We start from the raw sequence: 12,383 nt of genomic DNA, 5'->3' as shown, positions 1-12,383 counted from the left end.
CTTAAAAAGAAACTTTACTCAGACACCAAAAAAAAAAAAAAAAAAAGCAAAAAAAAAAAAAAAAACACTCCAGATTTTCTGTCCCTGAATGTCAAGATTTTTCTTTTTTTCCCTTTCCCTATCAAACAGATGAAGCAAGATAGTCAATTACTGAATTGTCTGTTCACTTTCTTCTGGTAATGCTGTTTATATGGTATTTGCTGCAAAATGCAGAGGATGCATCTTCTTCTCCAAGTAAGTTCAAATCTTGATGTCTCTGCCCTGTGCCACATCTGACCTTCTTGCTGGGCTGTCTTCCTGTCTCTGGGAGCACCTTGGCCTGGCAATTCGTGTGTGTAGCCACCATTGCTGAACATGGCTGTGCTCTGAGGGCTGCATCCCCACCCGCCAGCCACTTCTCTGAAACACACACTGCACAAACTAAGTTTCAGGGATGAAGCCACGAAGATGTCCTTGCAGGATGATGCAATGGACACCTGAGTCATTTTTGCAGATTAGCCAGTTAAGGCATTATGGTCATTAAAGCTCTGGAATATGAAAATCTTGTCCAAGGCTGAGGGCGGAATGACAAGTCAACCAGTGAAATGGAGAGACAGTTCTGAGTCATCAGGAAAGTATGTGTTTATGGCCATCATCATCATCACTGATACAATATTCTGAAATGATTCCCTAGAAATTCAGTTCATTGGAACCTGGGAATTTGATGTGAGAAACCTCCTTCCCCTGCCTGTCAGCTCCTCCTGCACTTGACAGAGCAGGTGATAAATCTCCAAGGAGCTGGATGGATTCAGTGCAGGCATCCAGGACAGACTAGTGATGACAAAGTTCACCCATCAAAGGCCAACCAACAGGCCAGCTCTTTCTCTGCTGCAATCACACCACTTATCATTGGTGCCCTCTAGGTTTTGTGGTGTGAGAATAGGAAATGACATTTTCTTGGACAAATAATGAGGAAGCCTAAACTCTTCTTTGTCCCTGAAAGCTGTCCCTAAAGGCCACAGCTGAGACATTGGTAGAGAAACTGAAGGTGGGTGCCTGCCGTGCTCCTGCTCATGTTCCCTGGCTAAAGAATGGACTTCAGTCTACAGGGCTGCCACGCTTGACTTGATTTTGTATAAGAGAACTTTTAATTCAAATGTTTGATTCAAGCATTTATTATTCAAACAAGAAACTTCAAGATTTAATTTAAACCCTGTAGAAACTTGCAGATACATTTGAGCAAATATAAACTGAATTTGGAGCAGACTTCTTGTCACATACTGAGCAAAACCTACATTGCACTCTCCCTAACAAGGTTCCTGGGACAAATAAGAGGGAATAAGACGTGCAAGTGAGATGAGCGAGATGACCTTTATTCAAGAAATGTCTGTTACACTCTGCTGATACATTTTTCTTTTAGTTGTTAGCCCTACAGAATGGACTGCACTACTATTTCTTGTGATGTTGGATCCTCTTTAATTATGTCTTTTCTTTCATGTAGCTTGTGCTAAGGTTTCCAGTTGTGTCATAGACTTAAACTCCTTATGCTAAGACCATATGCAGCTGAGGACAAAACCCAATTCAAAACAAAACAAAACAAACAACAACCAAAACAACAAAAAAAAACCCAACAGACCAAGAAGATATCAGACACTCCAATGCCATTTCAGTGGCATATTACAGCAAGAAGTAAAATCTACATTTCAAAAAAATTCAAATATTGCTTATGTTGTTGCTTGAAAATCAAGTATTTTTGTAGTTACTTTCAACAGTAGCTCTTAGGTATCTGACACCCCCCTTTCCCTGCATCTCTGGTGGAGAGCCTGAGGATGCTGTGTAGACGTCTGGCTATTCTGTAGCTGAGGAAGGGGCACTGAGAGAAAGGTTTGTTGCTTCTCAGAATTGCCAGAAGATGCTGACTTACCTGAGAGAAGAGGGAGTTCTCTTAGCGGATGTTTGTGCTGTTGATAATGGCAGCAAATGCGGGGCTCTGTAGGGGCACACAAAGCACTTGCCCTGGGGGTGAGTTACACTCACGGCTGTTGTTCAGTGCATCTGCAGAATTCCTCCAGAGGCTGGAGACGATGCCGGAGTTCATGCCTCTGTCGATGAGTGCCTGGCAGCTCCATCTGCTCTGTATCCTCCATAGAGAATTGCCCAGAGACCTAAGTACTAAAGCCTTGGCATCTGCAAGTGGGAGCTGTTAGCAATCCATGCTGAAACTCCATTTCCTGTAGTAAATGATGAGCTGGAGCTCTCATAGCAGAGTGGCAACGTGTGTTGTCTGTCTTTCTGCCTAGCTCATAGGACAGCATCATGATCTGTCTCATGACAGCAAGCATCTGGGATGCTGGGTCATGTAGTAGGAGAAAGATATCAAGCTTCCCATAGTCAAAACTGTATCCAGCCTAATGGAGCATTTTTGAGCTCAGAGAACCCTGGACAGTATTCCTCAGCATCAAGCCATAAAAGAGGGCACAGTGCTGAACCATAAAGCATCTAACCCTTGGTCTTGGTACTACTGTACTCTAGATGGAGGAGACGAAGTGGGAGTGGATGCCACCTCCATCTGCTCTCCACCTGTCTCCATGAGCCACTTCAGTGTGCAGGGTGGTAGTAATCCCTGTGCCTCCCTCTAAAGCCAGAAGAAAAGAAAATGACCCTTTACATGGGTGACCAACATCCTCTGTAACAGGCAGCGTAAACTGGATGTCCCAGAGATGCTCCTCTCTCCTTTCATGGGCAAGTGAGCCCCAGATTTTTGATGGCTAAAGTCAGAGGAGCTTCCCCTCCGTGTCCTGACTTATGCCTGCTCTGTTGCTTGTGTGTAGCCTTGTTGTCCTGGTTTGAGCCAGGATGAAGCCAATTTTCCTTTCTCGGGACTGTTCCAGCTCAGGAGATGCTGTGGGAGTTGCTGGGGGTGGGGGAGGCGAGAGGCTTTTGCCCATACCTGAACATATTTGTATATAATTGTATATATTTTCTTATATCATTAGTGTTTAATTAAAGCTATGTTGTTTAGTTTTCAATCCAGCCAAGTCTCTCTTTTTCTCTCTCTCCTTCCCTACCTGGGTGGGACGGGGAGGGGATCAAGAGCATTGTTGTCGGACCTGAGTCAAACGGTGACAACTGGATGGAGTCCCTGATCCCAAGGGCACAACGATGCCAGTGTCAACCCCAGGAGAGTGCAGGACACCCTTTGTGATCACAGCCCGTGAGGAAACCGCAGCCTGCACACACCACTTCAGCCTGCACACCTGTAAGGGCTGTGTGCAGTACCTGGCTTTTCCATCCTGGGGAGCAAAGGTGTGTTTCTGGAGAGGATTGTGACCTGAGCTGGGGTGATTCATCCATCAGCCACTCCTGTGGCTTCATTTTCTCTATACCTGAAACAAAACTAGGTTAGGAAGTAAAAAACCACATTGCTTTGTCTTTTTTTCCCCTAAGGAGAGATGAAGGTGAACTTTCTGTTTATGGACAATACATGCAAAGGGTTTTCATCAGTGGGTTTCTGTCATTCTTGTGTTGTGTTACTTGATGGTAAACAATGTGCTGATGACACCTAGTAACATTTGCCACAAGATTAGGGTTTGATTCCATGGTGCTGTAACCATGAGGGTCCAGAAGATGATCAAAGGGCTGGAGCAGCTCTGCTATGGAGACAGGCTGAGAGAGTTGGGGCTGTTCAGCCTGGAGAAGAGAAGGCTTTGGGGAGACCTTATAACACCTTTCAGTACCTGAAGGGGCTACAGGAAAGCTGGGGAGGGGCTTTTCATCAGAGAAGATAGTGATAGGACAAGGGGAGATTTATGTTAGACATCAGGACCATGTGTGACCATCACACATGGTCACGATCCAGGGGGAATAAAGAGATTTCAACAGTTTCTAGCATTTGCTGTCTCCTACCAGCTCAGTTATGAGGAGAGGGGATGGGAAAGGGAGAATGTGGAGTTAATGCAGTTTCCATTGCCCTGGGATTTTTAAAAAACATTTCACCCACCACAAACTCATTGTGGAGCCAGTCTCTGGTGCCTCTTCCAGAAGCAACATGAGATTGTTCCCACTTGCTTTAATTGCTCCCCAAAGCTCCTGGCATTGCCAGCAGCTGCCTGCAAGTGAAGGTTTCACTGCTTGTCAAGATGAACCATGGTAACTGGAGAGAAGAAAGGAGTCTCTGGGGGTTCTTAATATTCCAAAATTCCTGAAGTACATGTGCAGTAAGATTAAAACAGCCTAATTAATTAAGTCCTAATTAAGTCCTTTGTTGAAGAACTTTGATTTCCTGAACCAAAGAGACTGGCAACAACTGTTGAATCAATATAAGTACTGCAAAATTTAGTGGCCCCACTCACCTGAGATCAAAACACAGTCTGAGAAACCACCTTTGAAAACACAGTGTTGGAGGGAAAGGTACAATCTAGACATAGCTTTTCTTTCTTTATAAATATGACCACATATCATCTTCAACAGTTGATGTTCTGATAGCAGTTGTTTGGAAGATGCCATGCTAAGCTTGGCTTTGGGCAAGAACTGCTCTAAGTAGCTCTGTGGCAACTGGTGCCTGCAGAAGGCACTAGCAGGGGCCACTTCTGGCCAGGGTTTGCATGGCAGAGGCGAGTGGGCAGGATGCTCTGCATGCTGAGGCCGTGGCAAAGGCCCCAGGGAGGCTGCTGGGACATGCTGGTGCCACAGGGTGCTCCTTCACCAGCAAGAGCAGCAGTTGTCTTCCTGCATGGAGGTTTTACCTGACTGGTGCTGGCAACAACTTACACTGCTGAAAAAGAGCATGAGATCATCTGAAGTTGTCTTTGTGCAGGCTTAGAACAACACCATTTGGGATGGGCTGGATACTGCTCACAAAGACTCAGGCGACCACCCAGGAGTTAATATGATGAAGTTCATTTGTTTCTTTTGTAATTCTGAGAAAGCTTTCAGGTTCACCAAGCAAGCAGCTTCTGTTCTTTTTATCCTGAAATGGGTACACCTACTAGAGCTTGCTGCATGTCACTGAGAAAATACATTTTCTGAGCCTTATCTACATGGAAAAAAATCCAGATAATGATAAACATTTCTATTCACATCAAAAGCCTTTTTATTTTGCAGGCATTTCTTTGTTATTTCCCACTTAGACTTCACTGCTGAGAGGGGAGCTGGCACTGCTGCTCAGCCTTCCCACCTACCACTGCTGCACCCATGGGGTTTCCGTTCCTACATGGGGACACCGGGTCTGCTGCCAGTGGCATGGACACATGTACACCCAAAATAACCCTTGGACAATCTAAGCTTGGAGTTTCCACACCGGGAAAGTCAGGAAGTGCTGTGGGCTTTGGTGTCCTGGCACTGCCCAGGTTTGCCCACATGTGTATGGGGAGCCCACCCCTCCTGCCCCACCACATGCACCAGTGACCAGGGGTGAGAGGCTGCCAGAAAGGCCTCATCAGGGAGCCTGGAGGAAAGCAAAAGCCAGCAGTGCCCAGCTCCTGTGGAAACGCGTGATATGCCTCCCATGTCTGCTGAGCATCCACCGTCCATCCACCCGAGCAGAAGCTGCAGCAGAGAGAGGGGCACTGCTGCACTGCCAGGCAAGGCTGGGTGAGAAGACATCGTGGTGCTGAGTGCTGTGCTGCTGGGACAGGGCCTGGCAAACAGGGCAGACCAGAAGATCCTTTTCAATAAGGGAACTTGCATGTGCCCCGGGAAGGACAAACTAATGCAGCTGCTGTGGCCTTGCCTGAAAAGCTGAGCTGTAGCAGAAGGGGACACAGCCACAGCACACAGGCATGGATGCTACTGTGGGACAGTGGAGGGGCCTCTGGCCCAGCAATCTGATCCCCACGGGGAACTGCAGGGTAGTTTTTTGGCAGATTTTCTTATTCTGCCAATAGTTCTTGTTCACAGCTGCATCTCTGTGAAGACCCAGCAGTCACACGAGACGTTACATAAACGAGTTGGTAATTTCTTCAGTGACTGAAATACCAGGCAGCCCCCAGAGTGGCTCAGCTAAAGCAGCAAACCTGAGGGGGGTGAGAGGGAGGATGAGAGATCTTCCCCCACTCCCAGCAGTGTGGGGTGCAGGCAGTGCGTAGTCATGGAGGCTAAGCCAACAACAGGGATTCCATCTGTCCAGGGCTTGTCAGCAGAAGGAAAAATAAACCCATTCAGCACGTTTTAAGCACAGGTGTGAGCCCACAGGTCACCAGGCAGCTGGCTCCCTGCACCAAGGCACTGCTCTCCTCCCTCACACCCAGTGAGGCCACATCCAAGCCTTGCTGCAGTGACCACAGGATCTCTTCAGTCCTTCAGACCCAGGCGAGGCCTGCAGGGCTGCCACCTGTCTGGGCAGAGGCAATGCCACCTCCTGCCCCTGGGGAGGAACAACCCCATGCACCAGCATGGCTGGGGCTGGAGGGTGAGAAGCATGAGGCTGTGCCTCACTGACAGGGCTTGTCTGCTTGTGCTTGGAGCCTTGAGCTGTCCTTGTCCCCATGGGCTCTGAGCATGGTCTGGGTAACAGGGGGGGATGGTTTTGCCAGGGGTCCCGTCCAGCCCACATGACAGTCTGCCAAGGGGTGTCCTGGGTGTCTGCAGAGTCAGAGACCAGCTAATAACTGAGTGATCATACAAGGTAATTACAGGGCTACTTTTACCCTCTAAAATAAAGTCCTACCCCATAATTAAAAATAAAGAGAATGGCAATCCTCATTATTAGGCTTCAATTAGGCTGACAGAGACACACATAGCCCTGCAAGGACTGTTCTTGTGACTTGCTCCTGATCCCACACACACCTCACCATGACACTCCCAGGAAAGCCGAGGGCAAACTCTCCTACTGAAAACAGAGGGGGAGACATTCATCTCCACTCAAATCTCACCAAGTGCTGTGCAGATCTGAGAAACAAGAAGAACCTGCCTTTGAGCATCCCTCAAACTTTGGTGCCTCCTGCAATCTGACGTGCAGGCTGCTGCTGATACTCAATCCTCAGTCACCATAGCAGCTCACACATTGCAATTTTAACATAATCATAAATTACACCATGATTTCATCTGTTCACGTCCTCATGGAAGGTTGGCATAGCTTGGTATCTCTTCATGCTTAAAATAGTGCAGCAAATACACTGTGTTGCTCTTCCCAGATTTGCCCAAGCAGCCTTTCCTCCGGCGTGCCAGGGAAGGGCCATGTGAGGACATCTCAGGCTGCCTCTGCTGAGGTGCTGGGTACAGGTGGCTTCCACTGCAGGCAGGGCTAAGAAGTCTCCCCAAGTTCAAGAGGACACTTAAGTTTTGCTCCCACTAACACCCAAGTGTCAAAATACAGTATTAAAACTTCCAGCCCTGGAACAACAAAAAAAGGGTGAAAATTGGTGTCTCCAAGGCCTCTCAGTTCAGGCAGGCAGAAGATCTGCAGGCAGGGATGATCCTCGTTAGAGTGCATACAAATCCCATCACCCGTGTAGCTGGGCTTCTGTGGGAAACTGCTCTTTTCCTCCCCACATAAGTCAAACAACATCGGCTGGCGACAGCTTCCATCAACTTCAAGTGGACAGAGCCCACCAGAGCTCCCTGCTGAATTAACACCACAACCCCAGCCCCTAGTCTGTCACAAAGCAGATATGATGCCTCTCAAGAGGGCTAGGCACACGGAGTCAACTCTGATTTCTGGGAGCAGGGCTGAGCACTAGGAGTGGGAGAGCTCCTGTGGTGCTGCCCTGCAGCCCTGCACCTCCGGGGCTGCTTGCAATGCTGCACTGAGAACAAGCAAGCAAACCTGGGGCCACTGCAGTGCTGCCCTGCCTGCTGTGCAGGCTGCACTGCTGAAAACTAGGAAACAAGAAGTGAAAGTGATGAAGTGCAAATTTCTGAGAACCAGCAAGCACTGAGGTTAAGGTACATCTCAAAGGTGGCCTAGTGAGCCAGCTGCCCATGGGGTCTGTGCCTCCCCTACCATGTCCCACTGCCTGACCCTGTCCCCCGAGCCCTGCTGCCCATCCCTTTCTCCCCCACAGCACACCCTTCCAAAGCCCTGATACTCTCACTTTTATTCTTTACTTAAAAGCAGCCAGAAACAACTTTACCCCATGCATCTGAGGCTGTGCTTGAGGAGCCCCATGACCTGAAGGGCTCTGCTGCAGCACTCAAGGAGCAGGGTTATGTTACCTGAGACAGCATTCCTCTTCCTCCTGGTTAATCAGTGCTAATTGATTGATTTGGGCTCACCCCCACTCTGAAGAAGAGCAGTAGCACCACTATGCCTCAATAGAGCACATGTAACATATTTGCTTCCAGAAAGCTGTTAGTGTGCTTCCAAAAGCAGCTCATTATTCTCCCCAGGGTAACACAAAATCAGCACTTAAAGTGGATGGAGGGTGGCCACATGCCTACTGATTACCCTTGACACCTCTGCCCAGGGCAGGACCAACAGTGACAGTGCCCAAGTGCTATTTGGGTGTGATGGCCATATGCTGCCAACAGCCTTGAAACCCCCTTCCCCGACCTCATGCTGCACTGAGGCCTCTCCGTGCATTTAGAACGTACCACCAGGGACAGCTTCTTCCATCATCCTTCCCACAGGGAGTGTGAGGGATGAGGTGCACAAAATTGGTATTGGGACCTAGTATTTCTACTGGGGAATGGAGGGGCACTGGGGAGGACAGATGGCAGCCAGCTGCCCCAGGGAATGGGACAGAGATGGGGCTGGAGGCACCCACCCTCTGCTGGGGAAGGAAGCAGTGGTTTTTATCAGCAGCAGGAGGGGAAATCCAGCAAGACAGCTGCTTCGTCAGTGCCTGAGCCTTCCAGGAGGCCACGTCATCTTGCTGAAAAAGGAGCTCATGTGCTGGGAAAGTTAAAAATTGACTCAGGGTTACTGAGTCACTGGCCACGAGCTGGCAGTGGGATTACGGGTATGAACATGGTGGTTCTGTGGCACCTGCCGTGCAGGGGGACAAACTGCCTTTGCTCCTGCACACCTCCTCCCTTCTTGTCTCTAGCAGTGTGGTACAGGGGACACATAGCTGGCAGCCCTCGAGAGGCAGCTCCAGCCAGCCAGAAACCCTGCTGCCACGCTCCTCTCACCAGCAATGCCAACCTCTCCTCTGCCTGCACCCACCCCAGCTCCAGCACAAGGGCACAGCCACCCTGTGTGTCACTGGCAGCCTGTGGAGAGAGGGGACTTACCGGGGGAACACACCTGGGGGACATGCCTGGGGGCAGGTGGGAGCAGGCTGAGGCTTTTTAGTTCTGTTATTCCCACCCTCCTGGGAGCAATCTTGGAAGTCTGCCCAGGCTCCACGTGGTGTAGAGGTGAGCTGTCCTCAGGTGCCATCCCTTTGCACATTTTGCCACAGGAAGAAGAGCACTTCCTGCCCTGTGCCACAAGGAAGGGCATGTCAGGACCCCGAGTGACCTCAGCCCCCCTGGGCAGAGGGGCAGTGCTGCCAGGAAAGTAAAATGCATTAAAAGGTGTGGCAGCATCCTCCCTTGCTCCAGGAGGACTGCAGGACATGAACATTTGGGGGTCAGCAAAAACAGAAAAACAGGTCTGGACAATCTTCCTTCTTCTCCAGTTACCTTCTTTTTTAAACCTCTGGAGGGTGCAAGGAAGCAGGGAAGAAGCCAGAGAAGCTGTAAATGCTGTGACCTGAGATCTGATGCCATTGTCTCATTGCTCAAAGAACCAGGATGACAATTAACTGTCTAGAAAGTGGAGCACAAAGGAGAGCTCAAGAAAGGAACAATCAGCTTTTCCACATAAAATAAGCTGTTCTGGATTGCTGTGGTCACCTGCATGGTACAAGACATCACGGGACAAAAAACTGGGAGAGACAACTCTCTTAAACTCTTTTTTAAGTTGCAAACCCCAAATATAGCTTTCCACACCACGATGGTTTGGGGGTATGAGCTGCCCAGGGCAGCAGGGAGGATTCTGCAGCTTCCAGGAGAAAGAAGCTCTTAGGATGTAGGCTTATAATTGCCAGGTAGAATTCAGCCTGTCCAATAAATGTGGCTGAGATTCAGGCTAAAGTACAGGTTGTACAGGTGAAATAAGAGAGGACTCCAGATCCACTCAGCTTGAACTCCAGGGGCAGCTGAGCACATACTCATGTGTTCAGTCCTGGAGACAATCAGCAACTCTTGGACTTGAATCAGAAGTTTCCAGAAACATGTCATTGTTGAGATCCCAGCTTCTGGGTCAAGCCCACCTGTAATTTACACTTCTGCCTTTCAAAAGAGAAGACAGTGCATTTGGGCAGAGAACTGGGCTGGAACATCTTCAAGCTCAGCAACAGACCTTGCACAAATGCAGGAACATTTCCAGTGACCTCATTTTTTGGAAGGGCTGCCCACTCTCCTTGTCCTCAGTGGATGGTCTTCTTTTGAATATCCAGAGGCTTCCTGTTTGTATCTCTATTCTTAGGATTCTGAATCGGATGCACTGGTTAGGATGGACACCTCCTGCAAGAACACACTGCTATGGCAAAGTCCATAAAACTGCAATGAGTGTTAATTAGCTGCAAAGCTCTTGAGCCAACCTCAAGTGTTGTAAGTGATGTCATACAGCTATAATTCTCCAATCAGACCTCCAGGCAGGCTCCTGCAGATAGGCCCCCTTCCCTTTCTGGAGAAACTAATGCCTAGACAGGTCTACCTGGCAGGCTCTGTCATACAGTGCACGGAGTGCTGCAGCCTTGATCCAGGAAAGTGATGATGTGTCCATATGAAGACCATGAAGATTCCTGCACAAGTCAGCCTAAGGAGCCAGCACCCTCTGGAGCAGGGCACCAGCAACCCATGAAGAAGCCATCAAGTGGCAAATGCTGCCATCGCCAGATATGGTCCTTCAGAGTGACGAAGTGGTGAGTCATGGCCCAAAGGGTCAGTTCTCAGTCCATACACCTCTGGTCTGCAACACTGGTTTCCACTGCAAATATTTTAAGTTGTTCCAGTATGTGCCTCACCCTTCTTATTTATAGAACCATAGAATCATAGAACTATTCAGGTTGGAAAAGACCCATGGGATCACAGAGTCCAACCATCATCCCTACTCTACAAAGTTCTCCCCTAAACCATATCCACCAACACCACATCCAAACGACCCTTAAGCACATCCAGGGATGGTGACTCAACCACCTCCCTGGGCAGCCCATTCCAGTGTCTAACCACTCCTTCTGTGAAAATTTTTTTCCTAATGTCCAGTCTAAACATCCCCTGTTGCAGCTTGAAGCCCTTCCCTCTTGTTCTGTTGCTAATTACCTGTGAGAAGAGACCAGCACCAACCTCTCTACAATGACCTTTCAGGTAGTTGTGGAGACTGATGAGGCCTCCCCTCAGCCTCCTCTTCCTCAAACTAACATGCCCAGCACCTGCAAGCATTCTTAATAAGATTTATTCTCTAGGCCCTTCACCAGCTTCATTGCCCTCCTCTGTACTCGCTCCAGCACCTCAATATCTCTCTTGAACTGAGGTGCTCAAAACTGGACACAATACTGCAGGTGTGGCCTCAAATCAAACAGGAATTAAATAGGAAATCTGTGAGGCATTTCATGGAGAAAAATAATTATAAATAAATAAACAAATAAATAAATAAATAAATAGCTTCCTATTAAAGCAAGGAAACAATGACAAAGCAAGAGATTGCTAGGAAAAGAAATACAGCTTGCCTAGCAAAACAGCCATCCTATTATCTCATCAACATGGTACAGACAGGAGAAATTATAAATAGCAGCAGGAGTAATGCCTGGGAGTTGCATCTTGGCACTGCTGCCTCTGGCCACCTCTTTCTGGCTCCTGTTCAGTGACAGATGAGGGCAGGGATAGCAGCTAGATGGAAAATCCCATTCAGCTCTCCAACTCCATGCTCCAGCAGGGCAGGCCCCGAGTCAAGTGCTCCCAGGGACACAGCAGCAGGAGTACCAGTGACACCCCATCCTAGTGGAAACAGCAGCAGGGAACAAGGCTCTTTTGTTAGGAAATGCAGATTTTCTTGGTGCAGATTTTCTTTCTAGCTGAAAGGCACCAGGGGAAGAACCAGGAGATGGAGAAGACAATTGGTTTTAACTGGTTGTCTGATGCTTGAGATGAGAGTGCATAATGCAGTCTTGGCTATGATAATTCCTGTTCACAGCAGGTAGAAAGGGTTTGTGCCAGTACTGTGATATTGGACTAAAGAAAGGCAGGAGGAGAGTCAGGAGAGTCCCTGCAGGCTGGCTCTCACACCAAAGCTGGGAATGGGGTGTATGATTTATTTATTGCTCTCGGAAGGCTTCATTAAGAGTGTAACTATGTTTATGGTAAAGGAAATAGCCTGTGCACCATCCTGTTGCTTGCCTACTTTTTCAAAGATGTAGGAGACACAGGTGTATAGGAGCACTTAATTGCAGGATCCCCACGATACAAGACAGGCACGA

Source organism: Chaetura pelagica, unplaced genomic scaffold, assembly GCF_000747805.2.
Source record: "Chaetura pelagica isolate M959 unplaced genomic scaffold, ChaPel_1.0 scaffold76, whole genome shotgun sequence".
In the NCBI taxonomy this organism is placed as follows: domain Eukaryota; kingdom Metazoa; phylum Chordata; class Aves; order Apodiformes; family Apodidae; genus Chaetura; species Chaetura pelagica.
The sequence above is the reverse complement of the archived record's forward strand: the minus strand, read 5'-3'. Positions refer to the sequence as shown.